Source organism: Chenopodium quinoa, unplaced genomic scaffold, assembly GCF_001683475.1.
Source record: "Chenopodium quinoa cultivar QQ74 unplaced genomic scaffold, ASM168347v1, whole genome shotgun sequence".
NCBI lineage: Eukaryota > Viridiplantae > Streptophyta > Magnoliopsida > Caryophyllales > Amaranthaceae > Chenopodium > Chenopodium quinoa.
This window is the reverse complement of record NW_018743033.1, coordinates 2,540,553-2,557,138: the sequence shown is the minus strand read 5'-3', so window position 1 is coordinate 2,557,138 and position 16,586 is coordinate 2,540,553. Positions and strand designations below refer to the sequence as shown.

At 33.3% G+C, this 16,586-nt stretch overlaps 1 long non-coding RNA gene across 1 annotated transcript; it reads right to left on the bottom strand.

Annotated features, from left to right (window-relative positions):
• Positions 1 to 2,169: 2,169 nt before the first annotated feature.
• Positions 2,170 to 11,068, bottom strand: LOC110730596. Its single transcript, XR_002513103.1, has 2 exons — positions 10,215 to 11,068; positions 2,170 to 2,528 (listed from the first exon to the last, which is right to left on the bottom strand). It is a non-coding gene; the product is annotated as an uncharacterized LOC110730596 (long non-coding RNA).
• Between the last annotated feature and the right edge of the window lie 5,518 nt (positions 11,069 to 16,586).

Here is a 16,586-nt window from a genome sequence, read left to right as displayed (position 1 = left end):
AAATAGATAAGTAAATTAATAACTGATACTTTTCCTAATATAAGTGGTGGTTTTTTATTCTTCCTAAAAATCATGATTTGAAAAATAATTTTTTGTTACATTTGAAATCAATTATATATTAGATAACTTATTTTTATCCCGTGAAAAGTTTATTTAGACCTTGCTCACGATCTTCATTTTAAATAATAATATTTGATAAAAATAAGTTACTTCAGTATAGTAAGTTCAATTTGGTAAAAATAAGTTCAACTTAGCATATACATCATATTGTTAGTTATATTCAGTAAAAAAAAAAGGGTTAGTTTAGCAAAAATATATGTTATGTTTAATTAGTAAAAAGAAGAGTAGTTTTTTTTTTTTTTTTTTTTTTTTTTTGAAAATTACCGTGCATAACACGGGGAAAAAAAAAGAGTAGTTTAAATTAGTAAATTTTATTCATTTTAAAGAACAAATATAATAGCAAACCAAGCAAGTAAAAAAAATTAAAGTTTTATGAAGTAATATGTAAAAAACATTAAAAAATTCAGTAAATAATTTAATTCTAGCAACAATAATTTAAGTTAAGTAATATGAGCTAAAGAGAACAAAACCTAAATAAAAAAGGAAAAATACACTTTAATAATTCCAACTTTGGCCAATGTACTTTGAATATAACTATTGATTATTCTACAATAATCCCAATTTTCACATCAGTTTTCTTTTTTCAATCCCAAAAACCGGTTATCTGCCGAAAGAGTTTTTTTTAAATTTTTTATTTATTTATTTTTTCTTAAATTCTAAATATGCCACATGTCACACATTAATTGGTCCAAAAAACAAAAATCAAGTTTTAAAAAAACCCAGCCCGCCACCTCCAATCGCAGCTCCGGCCACCAGGGTTCACTCCCTCTTCCCCAACTGCATCCCCAGCCCCACCGGAAACCACCGCTCTCTCCTCCGCCTCCAGAACCGACCCCAATAGCCACCTTCTCCAGCCCCAAACGCCACCTCCACCTCCTGCCGCAACCCCAAAAACACCACCTTCTCCAGGCACCCAAGCCGGAAACGACCCCCGCGACTAGCCGCACCCCCGCAACCGGCAAAACACCTAACCCCCTTCCCACGTCAGTTACCCGGCAGGTTCCACGGTGGCTTCTCTGGTGGCTAATAGGTTCGGCGAAGGGTTGACGGTGGCTCAGTTATCTAGCGGTTTCACACGTTTTAAGGTTGCGATTATCAGGTCCAATATTCTCGGGTTTTAGGTTGCAATTTCCAGGCGAATTTTCCGGGGTTCAGGCAGCGGTTTTCAGGCGACGGCATAGGCGCGTTCAATTTTCTAGTCACGTCAGTGTTTCCAGCAAAGGGCTCCGATTTCTGGCGGTTTCAGACGTATTTGGGGGACTTTTTCAGGAATTTATCTCGGTTTTTTTGGTGCGATTTTGGGGCTGGTGGTGGTTTCACGGGCAAGTGTTAGGTGTTTTGGTCGGTTTCGGGGGTGCGGCTGGTCGTGGGATTCGTTTTCGGCTTGGGTGGCTGGAGAAGGTGGTGTTTTCTAGGGCTGCGGCAGGAGGTGGAGGTGGCAGTTAGGGCTGGAATGGCGGCTGCTAGAATTTTTTTTTCTTTTTCTTTTTAAAAAAAAAATTGAAGCCACTCACACGTTGACACGTGTCAAACAACCTATTAACCGGTTTGGGATTGAAAAAAGAAAACGGAGGTAAAAGTTAGGATTATTGTAAAATAATCCATAGATTGGATTATTCAAAGTAAATTGACCAAAGTTGGGATTATTAAAGTGTAATTTTCCAATAAAAAATTTTATAAAAAAAATATGAATAAATAAGGGCACACCAAGAGATGATATTTAATATCTAATGCATCTTTTAGCTTATAATTATTAATGAATATTGATATCTTATTATATGATTCCTCCGTTTTTTTAGTCAACACGTGTTTTTTATCATGTTTGCCAACACACAAATTCAACGATTTATATATCTAATTATTCATGATCAATAAGTAAAATTTATCAAAAAAATTTATATTATGAGATGTTTCTAATAAGATCTCATATGATTATATTTTATCGTAATTATAAATCACAAAAATAAGTTTGTGAGTAATATTTAAAGTCAAAATGTGCCAGCTAAAAAGATCGTTGAAATATCTGCTACATATATAGGCAGCTTAAAGAGAGAGAGAATGGAAAAGAAGGTCTCATATATCAAGTAACATTGTCATTCTCACAATGGAATGACTTTACATACAAGTAATATATTGTAATATATTCAGGCACCAACTCAAGTTTTGTACCCTCAAAAAGCTTGCAAAGTAGACTATTACTAGTATTACAATATACTTGTGTTATACATTGTACTGTCGAGGAGATTAGGGGTTGTTCATATATCCAAACCATTTATCATTCGCTCGATCTTCTATTATTTTAGCTTACCACATATTCTAGAACAAGATTTCATTTGTCCAACTTGATGTGCTTTTTGATCATATGTTTCCATTCTCTAGAGAGATAATGCAGCAGGCTAGGTAAGTATCTGCAATAATAAAAGGATTAGTTGTACTAAGTGATCTTATTTGAATCAGATCAATAATATGTATGTTAACTTGTGCATGAGTATAATTATTTTATGAATGGGAATTTAAAGGTTGTTTACAACAATTATCTTTCTTGCAACAACAATATTTTATTTCTTGCATTTCTTCAGATTTCATGGATAACATATCATAGTAGTTGATCGATGAAGCAAGTACTTTAATATTGCTCATGTTTACAGGGAGTTTATGCAAAAGACAGGGGTGCAGAATGTTCAGTGTCTCCCAAGAAGCCAAATGACTCAAGCCCATCAACTGGCATCCGAAGCTGGTCAGGTGCCTGGTGGAACTAAAGTTTTATGGAGCTTGGCTGCTAACCCCTTTCCCCAGTAGCTCTAGTAGTTTAAGCCCCTGCGTGGATATAATTAGGCAGTTATGTATGGAACTTATGTCTGTAAACTTTAATACTAATGGGCTCTTAGCCCCCCTAACTATCCCCTGTACTGCTTCTGTATGTAGCCCAGCTGGGGCCTAATTAATTTATGCTACCTCTTTTAACCAAAAAAAAAAAAAGGTGAATCAAGAAATCTCATGTCTCACAAGGGAAAAGACACTAAATATGCATATTGGAAGGGGTTAACAAGCATATAGTTAAAAAAAAAAAAAAAAAGGCAAGGACTCTTTTGATTTATATTTTGATCAGTTTGCTAACCTGCATTTTTGGTTCAAATTACTAAACATTCAAAAAAGCAACCCTAACACTTACGTTCAGGTTCGGATATGATATCTGCATTTTTGATTGGATTATTTTGGTTATCAGGTTCTATTTCAAAATTTGAACTTTTTACACAACTACACCTCTAAATTCCCTTTCTAAATGGTGCGATCCTAAATTAGTATTAAGGCCGAGTAGCTACAATCATCTTTTCAAAGCTGGTAATCATCACCTCAAATGTAAGCTCAATTTCTCTCTATCCCATTCAGTGCATCCATCTTCATAAGGAACCCATCACCCAATTGTTAAAACTGTGAGACATCCTATTAAGCCTCTCTTTCAATTGCAAGCTTCAAATCTACGTAGTATAGCAATGCAAGATACGGCCATACAACATTTGAAAATTACCCTCCCTCGATCTCTCTATCCTTTCCTCCAAAGATCAACTTATACCTAGACCTCCCCTGGCCTTGCCCTCCAACAAGATTAAATCTTTACTATGGGTTGTGCATGTTGTAGCACAACCTTGCCAATACAAAGGTTTTAGCTAACGAGTGCTCATACTTTAATCTTGATTCTTCTTACAGGGAAGGGAGAGCCAAGATTCACACTCTATAATGAGTGTTGAGGGAATTGAAGATGCCCACATTCTCTTGTCTTTGGGGGTCTCCAACGATACTTGCTAATGGAGATGTACCTTTGGTTCTCAAGTATCTTTATTTTTGTTATGTATTTTTTTTTTTCGTATATGTATATCTGGCTTTTTATTTTCCCTGAGATAGGGAAATCATTAGCTACTTTTGGTCTTTCCCTGCGATAAGGAGACAATTAGCATATGTGTACCTTTTCTTATAAAAAAATGCTTGCAAGAATGGTCGATTAGAATTCTGGTTAGTTATTGTATGTGGAATTTATACTTGACTCTATGAATTTAAAAGCTTGAAGATAAAAAAAAAAAAAAAAAAAAAAAAAAGGTGTTATTAGGGGTTGTTGCAATGTTCATGTATGTTTTTTTAGTCATATTTTATAAATGAAGATCATAGGTTAGAATTACTACATCTATATTATGTTTAGTTGGAGATTATAGATTATTTTCCATCCTAAGCAAAACTTAGGTCCCGTTTGATTTGGCGTAAAATATTTTTAGTGAAAAATGATTTTTCATGGAAAACAAATTTTCAAGAGAAACCATAGTAGCAAATTAACTAGTTTTCCTTTGTTTATTTCCTTATAAATAATATATGTAAATTTAAAAATGAGTGGAAAGGTGAGGATGGATGAGAAGAAAGTAAAAATGAGTGGAGGATGGAGAAAAATGTGGCTTCTATTTTTTTGTAAAGGAAGATTAATTTTCCACCATTGAGAAAATTATTTTTTAACCCTTCACAAACAAAGCAAAGAAAAATAATGGGAAAAAAAAATGAGAAAATCATTTCCATAAAAAACATTTAACATCAAACCAAACACACCCTAATTTATTCTCATTACCACAATTTATTACTGGGTAGTGGGTACCAAACAAGCTGTTAGGGGTATGCAATAATGCAAGTACGGTGATCCTGAAAAAAAAAAAAAAAAAGATAAATTTGTGTCATAGGTGTATGTAAAAGTGTGTATCAAATTAAATGAGCAATAGGATTACCTCTATGTCATAATAATTGCAATATTTTAACTTTTGCACTATTCTTATGCTTACTTTCACTATATTCTTACCAATATATTAAAAAACCATATGTTACCATGTAAATTATTTTTGAATTAGTCTTCATGTATATTTTCGTTATATAAACGTTTTATACTTATTAATAATATATAATTACAAATATTAATGGTCAAAGTTGTGTATTGGCAATTTGACATGCATGTCAATCAAAGTGTTGTGATTATATTAAACTGATGGGGTGCTTATTTTGCAAAAGGAAGTAGATTAGATTGTATGTCTTTAAAGCTCATCGGGTGCTCATAAATTCTCTCTCCGTCAGTTTTAATATTTATATTTAGAATATTTTTATGAGAGAAAATGGTTAAAGCATAAACATTAAAAAGTGACACAGAGGAAGTACAAGAATGTCATAGGGAGTATATTTCCTTATACAGAAACTTCCTTATTACGTACCTCTTATACAGTTCAAACATGTCTTGTGGCGAGAAAAACAGATGTATGAAAGTTTAATTATTTATCTTATCGTTACAGAAATAAAAGTTTATAGAAACATATTCCCTATTCGTTTCACCTTATTTTTGCTTAGCTTAATTGATAAAAGTTTATAGAAATATATTTCTCTATTCTTTTCACCTTACTTTTACTTAAGTGAAATTAATTTTACTGAAATTAAATTATTTTTATTGAACTTAATTTATTTTTTACAGATTGCAATTTTTTATTCTCTGTAATATTTGTGCTTTAAACTTACTGATTTTTACTCCCTCCGTCCCAAAATATATTTGTGTTTTTTCACAGTATTTAAGAAATGAGAGGAGAAAGTGAATGAAGTACATTAAAAGTAGACAAAAGCTAGATAAAAGTACAAGACAAGTGGACAATTTAAGAGGAAAAAAGTGAAAAGTACAATTATAGACAAAAGTTAGAGAGAGAAAGTAGAAAAAAGTACGAGGCAAGTGGATAATTAAAGGGTAAATTAGGAAGTTTAATAAATAAAGTTAAAAAAATGAGTGTATAATAGTTTTACATACTATCTAAAAATATAAACAGGAACAACATTTTGGGTCTCCAAAATAGAAAAGCAGGTTCTATAATATAGGACGAAGGGAATACTAGTTAAAGCATAATTTTACTGAATTGAACTTATTTTTTTCTACACTGAAATTATATTTACTCAACTTAAATAATTTTTACTAAATACTTTGTATCATTCAAATAAGGTGAAGTAAACTTAATCTTATTATTAACAACAAGAGATTTATACGTATTACGTGGTATATTGCCCTGCTAGTCAAATATTCAAGGCAAATATATTAGTCACTAGCGACTTATGATTGAACAGTTTGTCGAATGCGAATGCCAACCTCGACTAGGGGGTCATGCATTGATCCAGAGTCAATAGATAACTGTGAATATACAATCTTTTACGGATTATTAATGTTAATATAATAATAAAGTGGACAGGTTGCTAAATGCTAAGTCATCAACGAAGACAAAACAGCAAGATTATTTGGGATTGAATTTAATTTACACATCATTAGTTACATTTTAGCCTAAATAATTAAAAAAAAATTGAAACACCAGACTAGAAAAATTACCAACTTTTTTCTGAAACAAAGAAAGATTAAATTACTAACTTTTTTTCAGAAAATTACTTATATACAAGTACTTCTTATAATTGAAACTTTTGGGTCAAAATTAGTATTTCAAGCCTAAAAGCAATAAAGATTAAATCACTAGGTTGGTGTATTCCTATTCTGTCATCTCACTTGCCATTAGTTGAGAGCCAACATAAGGCTACAGCCTACAAGTGAAGCCTGAAAAGTGTTACGTACCAAGTTATAACATGGCTAGTAGGATTGGCACTAGGACTAGCCATGAGCCAAGTCAAACAAAAATCTAACATGGCTAGATCGACTTGAGTGGATTTAAATTTACTTAGTCTGAACTCAGACTTTAAAATCAGACATTTGAGCTTGGTTTGATAAGAATAATTTCTCTTTGATAAGTCCCCTTGGAAATTTCCCTTGATGTTACAAATATATAACAATATAATCCCAAAAAATATGCAATAGTATTATATACTTAAGATTTATGAGCTATTGAACTGAACACAATCAAGTTTGAGTTTGGCTCATTAACATTTGAACTATATATTAAGCTCAAGCATGTCTCACTCTAAATTGAACTCAATCTGAAATTTGATTGAACCGATTGCAAACAGTTCACAAATTGAATAGTTTGTTCCATGTCCACCCTTAGAGGACACCGTACCATGCAATGTAAACATAGCCACTAACAAGTGAACGCTGCATTTACATGCATGTTTTCACGTGTGTACGTGCATCGGTGCAAGTGTTTATTATAGATTTTCACAAGAAATTTTGAATTGGCATGTATATAGAAACAAACCGTATCACCCACTTTAGTAAATTAATTACATAATACCTTTTTTTTTTTTTTGAAGAATAATTACATAATACTTACTACCTTTTTTTGTTATTTGCAACAGGGGTATTAGTTGTGAGACATAAAAAATTCCTTTGTTGTAAATAATAAGAAACGGATGTACGGTAGTATAAATTTAAGGAAATAATCATAAGTTTTAGGGATCCTTTTTTAAATAAATCATAGTTAGTATTGTACTCTATTATTTCTGTAGATACGTACAACAGACCAAAAAATAATCACATAAATGAAATTTTGGTAAAAAAAATCGAGATTCAAAAGGTAGAATTTATTTCTTAATTAGACACATTTTTATTGACTGGCCTAAATCTTAAACTAGCCAAACCATTAATATTTGTTAATAACTCTTTTAGACATATTTGCCTTTTGTTATTCTTACATACCATCTTAGCCAGAGTATTCAATATTCATGCAACTCTCATCAGATAATCTCATACTACGTAGTACGTATACATGAATTCATCATGCAACCCTAATGCCTTCTATACAACCCAACGAGCCAACTCATGCAACCCTAGCTTGAGTCTCAAGACAAATAAGTAAAATAAGAGGAAACTTTTTTTTTTTGGTTGAAAATAGCCTCAAGTTCATTATACTGATGAAATTTAATACACTCATGCATCATGTGTATATTAAGATCGATGAAGCTACTTGTTCAAGTAATTAGACAAGTTCATCATGATTTGGGACTATTTTTATGATTTTATTTTAAAAGATTGCTAGGGCACACTTACCTTAATACAAACAAAAAAGAGAGAAGATGACTACATTCTTTGTAATCAAGAATCAAGTATATATGAGTAAATTTACCATCAGTGGAGAAATCACTAAGGTGTATGGGGTGTCAGCCGACACCCATTTAGAATTAATCCTAGCTTTATTTGTTAGTGCTTATTGTTACTAATATAAGTTTTATGACTCTTTAGTAACGCATAATAGCAAGATTCATCAAGAAGGATGAAGGTCCAAATAAAAGGGATATGAATAATTTTGAAATAAATAGTAAAATTATTGGTAATGAAATGAAGTAATGATGCATGAATGAAATTCCTTTCATTTTTATGGGATGCAAAGACGAGTCGTCATTTAGAGCTATAATGGGATTCAATGAGGAGTCCGAATGGAAATATTGTAAGATTGCTACTTTATGAAAATGTTGTTGTGTTTATTCTAATAGTTTATGCACCTACTATTCAACTAGATCTATTTTTAATGGAATTCTTTATAGACTTAACATGCTTAAATATGATATAAAGCATTAACTCTATTGGTAAGGATTGACTTATATTGTACTGCAGGAGTTTATTGTATCATATATATTGTGTGCATAACAAAATGTTTTGGAAATGTAATATTAAACCTTAATCAGCTTATGAATAGGAGTGTAATAAGTAGATAATAATATCTTATATATGTGGATGTAACGTAACAAGTTATTAGCAATATAATATTTGTTGCTATAAGTTCAGGAATTTACATAGATATGCAAGTATATGCTATAAAAGTGTTGGGTTTTCCCCCTCTTCATTCATTTTTAATTGTTAGAAACTTCATCATAGCATATAATCATATAGGATTAGTCTGATGATAGCCACACTAATTATCACTTTTGAACTCACTATGGGTTCGATCCTTACCAGCAATAAATGGTTTAATTAAGATCGAGTAGGCCGGTAGGGAGAAGTCAAGTAAAGTGTGATGTTAGTGTGGGCCATGAAAGAGGACAATCCAAAGATTTTGTATATAATATCCGTGATTTTGTTACATTGGTTTTAATTACTTGAATGAAATTCCTTTCATTTTTATTAGACAATTGAATCAAATTTAGGCTTTTTTTTTTTTTTTTTACCATTTTATGTTTTGTACGATGTGTCTTAATATGTCTCAAATTAAGGTAAGCAACTTGCGACAAACTCACACAAATATACCTCACCACCATTGCTATGATAAAACACAGAAAATATAAAGGGGAATCTTTTAAACTTTTTGTCTCAATTAACAAGATTAATTAACACTAGAGTAGTAGAACCCATTTCCTACAGTAGTAGACTTTCACTTTCAATTTGAAGATATTACTCTCTCATTTACAAAAATGTGATGCTAGATCTAGACATTTATAGTTGATTTCGGGGATCTACAATATGTATAATTGCAAAATTTCGATACTAATCTCATACATACAAGTTTTCAAGAAACTAAACATTATATATGTTGAACGATTGATTTAAGATAAGAATAAAAATGACATCGATTGGAATAAGCAAAAAAATTGTGCAAAACAAGTTTCCTAATTTAGTAAAGATCATCCAAGTGAGAAGATCACCTCAACTTGTACTACACAAGTACATACATACGTATACAACAATACTATGTAATCACATGCGTAACATAAGATCTTAATAACAGTATTTTTGCATGATAAGAGAGAGAATTGCTAATCTAACTAGAAAATCCTCTCTTAACAGTGAACAAGCACTATAATTGGATTTATATACCTAGAAAAAATTATATAATTCTTCACATAGTTATGTATAATAATAAATACAACGTAAGCATAATATTCATGAAAATTTATTAGGGTTTTACTCTATTCAATTATTCCATGTAACTTTTCTTTGTCTTTTTCATTTTTCATTTTTTTCATTTTTTTTAATTTCACTGGGTAATTAGTTCAATTTTTATGAATAGTAAATCTTGATCATATCATTAATCTTGTTTAGAAAAGGGATTAATAGATTAAATTCAATTAATTCAACAGCCATGTAAATAATTCAAAGAATAATAAAATTTAAACATGTATATGTCAATATTATTGCATAGATAAGAGAAAGATGTTTATACCTTAAAACCGACGATTTGAAGAAGATCCATCACTTGTCTTTAAAACCTTCCTCTTCTTCTTTTTCTTCTTGTAAGGAATTCCCCTAGCTTTAGCTTGACAATCCTTAACCTCCCTTAGGTAAACCCGAATAGTCCCGTTTCCAAACGGATTTGACTCGGGTGACCCACCGTGCTCCTCGTAAGCAGCTCGTAGCCGTCCGATCAAGGCATCAAGGCTACCCCAAGCCTGCCGGAGCGGGCAGCTACAAGGAGCAGGAGGGTCAGGCTGCCCATAAAAAGTACACCCATGTAAGTGAACCTTAGTTTTTCCAAACTGATCAAGGTACCTAAGAAACTCAAGCACGTGATGGCACGTGCACTGAGTTACCGCCACGGGTGGTCTCATGTTATTAAGGTACTGCCCAAAAGTGTTCCAGTCCCTGCGTTTCTGGGACTCGTATCGACTGAGCACTGGGGCGGCTGGTGGAGCACCAGCCACCCTGGATTGGTTTTCGGAACACATCATTGACACTATTGGCGAGGGTTCGGATGTGAATTTTGTGATGGTCTCCATGGAGTCCATGAACATATATTATGAACCTTTTAAAGAAAAAAATATAGGGATTCTTTAAATTTTATTTTATTTTTAGTACTATTTTAATTGAAAAAAAAAGGAAAGAAGTGAGGAGACAAAATTTGGTGAATGAGGGTAATGAAGTGGGGGAAGAAGATGATGGAGGTCACATCTTAAGATTTGAGAGAGGGAGGATCAGACAATATTTGAATGGACCCCATTTTTGAATAAGAGGGCTGCTTTTTTTGGTTCGTTGCTTTCTTTTCCTCTCCTCCTTTGTCTCTCATTTTTGTATTTGGTTTTATGCCTTTTTTGTAATATCATTGTTGCTATACCTATAGCTAGATAGGAAGTTTATAGATGTATGAGGATCAAAATTGTGTCCTTTGTGAGCCAATTAGGTGATTAATTTTCGGTGGTAAAGGTAATTAATTAAGCGAATATTAATTACCTAAAAGGTCTTGTGTCAGACGATATGTATATCACATGGAATATTAGTTATTTAAGCAAAGTATGTAAAAGGTTACTAGGTACTCATATCTTATCAAAAATTACCTATTGTAAAAAAAATAAAATAATAATAATTACCATTGCTATTCTACATAAAATACTTCAATTAGTGATTCTTTTTGGCGTTTTAGTTGTACAAAAACTTAGAGTGGCCACCAGCCGTTCTAGGTTTTAGACATACAATTAATTAGAAAACATAAGAGCTAAATTAAAACAAGTCTATATATAATCATAACCATTATGTTCCTTAAAACACGAGTCTCATCACTCTCATACACCATAATAGCTAGTAGGTGCTAAATAGATAGAAAAAAGGATTAAATATAGGCCGGAAAATTGAGGAATGTACCTCTAAGGACTATATATATGAAATTAAAAAAATAATCTAACAATCGATGTATTCTTTTTTAGTTGATAAGTCTCTTTTTTAATTTGACACTATTCCCTAATTCAAACTTATAATTAAAGTAAATTAATATTCTAGCGATAATTAATACTTCATACATATTATCAAAGTTACTTAACTAAAAAAACTACTATTAAGGGCACGTTCTGTTCACCTTAATTTCACTTATATAAAATTTAATAAGATCAGATAAATTCAAGAATTATAAGTTTTGTAAGGTCGGGTAACTAAGTTCAAATTACAACTAATAAGTTTTAATAAGATAAGTTCAAGTAAGTGAAAATCAGATTAATAGATTAGTGATCACATATTATAAAACATATGGAATCGAAGAAAAGAGTTTAGTATTCCCCTCGTGAGAAATGAGGAGAGTTTTCTAATGCTTTTTCTTTTTCTTACGTTTAAAAAAATGAAGAAAAAAAATTTAATTCGTCATATTCTTTTTTTTTTAATTAGAAAAAATTGTATACTAGTACAGACCTTGAATAAAATGTCTAATGTTATTAGAGATATGAGATATAATAATTCAACCCATCACAATTCACAAGTTTCCCAACCCAAAGTCGCCTGAAAGAAAGTTCACACCATCATACAATCATACATCGTGAGAAAAGTTTGGAAATTTTAAGGATGGTGGACCGTGGACTGTTTGGGCCAATTATTTATTGTATAGCCAATTAGATACACGAATCCAATGGAAATATTTCATCCAATCCCAAAGCTTGAGGACAAAATTTTTCACAGTGCTATAATTATTGCATTTTATCATTCCTATGATTCCTAGTATAAGTACATAACCCTACAAACTACATATTGTGCTTATGAAATTATGATATGCATTTTATAATACGAAGTATTTATTTATGGATAATAATACATGTAGCTTTTAGTTTAACACTAGTTTATGTCTTGTGCAACACACAATTTTTACTTAATTTAATTATGAATTACAGTGTTAATTTAAAAATATTTTTTTAAGAAAATTAATATTTTTAATTGAAACAAAGACTTGATTTTCTTTTCAAAAAAAATTAACTTGCATTTTATATTATATTGATATCAAAAGTTATTGATAATTAAACATTTAAAAAAAAAAAGCAAATTTAATGGTAATAGGATTTTATATAAGAATGAGATTTTATATTAATTATAACCCGTGCAATTTACTTATATACGCCATATGTCCCTATTTTGTTGGCATGTTTTGACAGGCACGCTGTTTTATAGCATATTTTGATTGACATAATGTTTTATATAAATTTAATAGACTTATATTTTATGACAATTAATAATCAAGGTTTTTTATTTTTATTTTATATATATAGTTATTGAATTGTAGTGTTATTATTATAAATAAATTAACAAATGCTTCATATATAATGAAAGCTAAAGTGTCAATCCTGATTGGAGCAAAAAAAAAACTCTTAAAGAAAAAAAAAAGACGATGTAGAATGATACAGAGTATGGGAGTAGTACACTATTTTAATATATTACCTTATACGTAGTATATGTTTGTTTATTATAAAAAAATACATATTATAAAATATATGAAAGATAGTAAAATATTATCATTGAATGCATATAGAATATACTATGTATATAGTTGCCAAATTGAAAGTTAAATATTATAAGATATATAAATTAATATTGAAGAAGATTTGGTAAAAAAAGAAAGGAAAAAAAAAAAGAAAAAAAAAAAGAAAAAAGTAAAAGTGGCGGGAAAATTTTTAATCACATGACAAGTGTCATGCTAGATTCGCTTTTAGCATTATGTTATTGATTATTTAAAATTTACAATAATGAGAAAAATTACACTCATACCTGTTGAGATATTATTTGAAATACATTAGTTAAGATATATTTTATGCTAATTAGGATATATTTTGGTAGATTTTCTAGTTATTTCCTAACTCTAGAATTACCATATGATAGAATTTCCTAGAGTTAGGGTTCGTAGCTTGTATTATAAATTGGGTGCCTCTGCCTTTTTGGAAACATAGATTTGCATATTAACTGCTTTTACATGGTATTAGGCTAGAGATTTCTTTTCAATTAATCTTCAATGGTTGGTGATGATAACACACCACCGCCACCACCTCCAAAGATAGAACCTAATTCTCCTTATCATCTCGAATCGCAAGACTAACTAGGGGATTTCATAACCCCAACCTGTTTAAAATCTGATAATTATGATAGTTGGGTGGCTGACATTCAAACAACCCTAAAGCTCGACGCAAGTTCGAGTTCTTGGATGGCACTATCCTTGCTCCCTCCTTGCCTTGCACCAAGTCCGATTGGACAGCTATCAATGCAATGCTCATATCATGGATTTCGAATACGATTGCTGAATTGAGGTCATCTTTGTCAGAATTTAGGGAAGCTAAACCCTTTTGGGATCATTTAAAACAGAGATTTGCACAAACAAGCGGCCCTCGAATTCAACAGTTGAAGTTGTTTCGAGGTTTTTGGAGTCCCTCGGGAGAGTTACAATCCCTAGTATGCGCAGCCGACGCTTGTACCTGCAAAACAACGAAGACTCCGGTTGGTGGAGTTCCGCCTCCGACGATCAAGTTAGTATACATCCGGAGTAGTAAATTGCACGGAAATGGTAAATACTTCTCCTGGGTTTAGGGAGAATTCTGCAATGAATATTGCTCGGTTTTTATGTATAGTGTTTATGGGTGAATTTATGAATGCCCAATAAATGAGGTTTGGTCTACTATTTATAGTGGGGGAACCTGTCCCTCATTTAAGGTTCCATGGACACGTGTCACTAGGGGATTGGATCCCTGTAAACCTCTGAGAGCCTGCCACGTGTCAAAGGGTCATTGGGCCACGTGTCTAAGGTGGTTTTTTACCCTAAACATTTGCCCCTCACAGGCGTGACGTAGCTTAGCCACGTGTCACCTGTGACAGGTGTCATGCACTAGGGAAGTGACGGTTGGTCTACTTCTCGCCTCTCTCTCTTTCTCTTTTTATTTTATTTTATTTTATTCATTTTTTTTTTGAATTTGAATGTTTGAGGTAGAAGGTGGTGGTTCGCCTTCTGGGTTCCTATATAAATAGAGGCAACCCTCTCTCTCCTCCTCACTTTTACAAACTTGCAAAAATTTCCTTGAGAGCTCTGATACCGGCTGCTTTTTCGTTCAACCGGCTACTTTGATTCAGACGCGTCCGGATACCGGCTGAGTACTTCTTCGATCCTCTCTTAGGTACTGTCTGACTTAGTCATTTTCTTCTTTTTGATTTCAAGTAGAGCCACAGCCGGTCTTACACCGTCTGGGGCACCTTTAAGCAATTTTCTTTCACAAATTGCATTCAATAGGACCTACAGCCGGTAATATACTGCCTAGGGCTCCTTCAAAAAAATTTCAAAAATTGCATTCCATAGACCCTCAGCCGGAAATATACCAGCTGGGGCATCTTCAAACAACTGTTTTTCAAGAATTGCATTCAATAGACCCTCAGCCGGAAATGTTCCGTCTGGGGCATTTCTAAGCAACCTTAATAATTTTCTTTCTGTAGACCATAGCCGGTCTTTATAATTCCTGGGGCATCTTCATAATTTTTTTTTATTTGCATTCATAAGACCCTCAGCCGGCCTTGTGCCGTCTGGGGTACTTTAATTTTCTTCAAAACTGCATCTTATGGCCTTTCGACCGATGTTACACCGTCTAGGGTCTTTATACCGCCTGTGACATCTTCAAGCAGTTTCTTTATTTGCTTCCATAAGACCCTCAGCCGGTCTTGTGCCGTCTGGGGTACTTCTGAGCAAGCTTCCAAAAATGCATCCCATAGATACCGTCTGGGGTATCTTTGAGTATTCTTCAAAAATAGCATTCCATTGATACCGTCTGGGGTATCTTTGGGCAAATTCCTTTTAACATGCATACCCACCTGCCTTGTAACTTTCTAAACAACCACAGTCGGACGTTTCCGTCTGTGGTATCTTTGAGCGATTTTCTTCGAAAAACGCCTAACTGTTTGTTTTGTATTTCAGCTTTTACAACATACACAACCGTACGCTACCGCATGTGGGATCTTCAAGCCACACTTTGGGATAACGGTTGCCTTCTACAAACTTTACTTCAAGTTACTGTCTCTGCCCTTCTCAACTCTTTGAGTTTTTCCCGGTTGTGTAGTTTGTATAGCATAAATAGGCTCTCCCATAACACACACGACACAGCCTAAGACAGAGGTCAGCCGGTAACCTGGGATGGCTGAGTCTAGGACTAGGGATGCCGCCTGGGAGTGTTTGGACCACCCTTACTCTACTTCGAATCCGACCGTCTCTGTTCATGTGCAGGACAGAATGGCTCACACCAGGTGGACGACAATTGACCCCAACTACCAGTCCGATGATGCAGCCGTTGATCCGGCTGCCTTTGTTAATAATGACCAAGCCGAAGAACCGATTGTGGATATACCAAGTGAGGTACCAAGTGAGGTACCGGGTGTGCCAAGTACACCTAGTGACGATATCCTTGATAAATTTGACTCAAATGGAGAAGAGTCCGGTGAAGACTCAGGCTCTGATGAGTCTTCATCTGAATCAACCGACCCTGTTGAGGAGGATGCCTATAAGTGGCCGGCTGTTAACAACCCCACCGAAGCAACTATGACCGCCAGAGATGTGGTCACCTTGAATGCCACTTTTCTTGTGTTCTTGCAAAAGAAACCGGTTGGGGTAGGCTTGGAGGTTAGGGTCCCGCCTGGAGATGCCACGGTTGTCTGGGAAGACAATTTGGAAAATGCCGACAACTACTTCGACTGCTATGAGGCGACATTCAGAGCCGGCCTCCGGTTCCCCCTCCACAATTGTATAAAAGCCATTCTAAGGGGGTACAACTTAGGCGTCTGGCAGCTGACCCCCAACTCTTGGGTCAACATACTAGGATACATA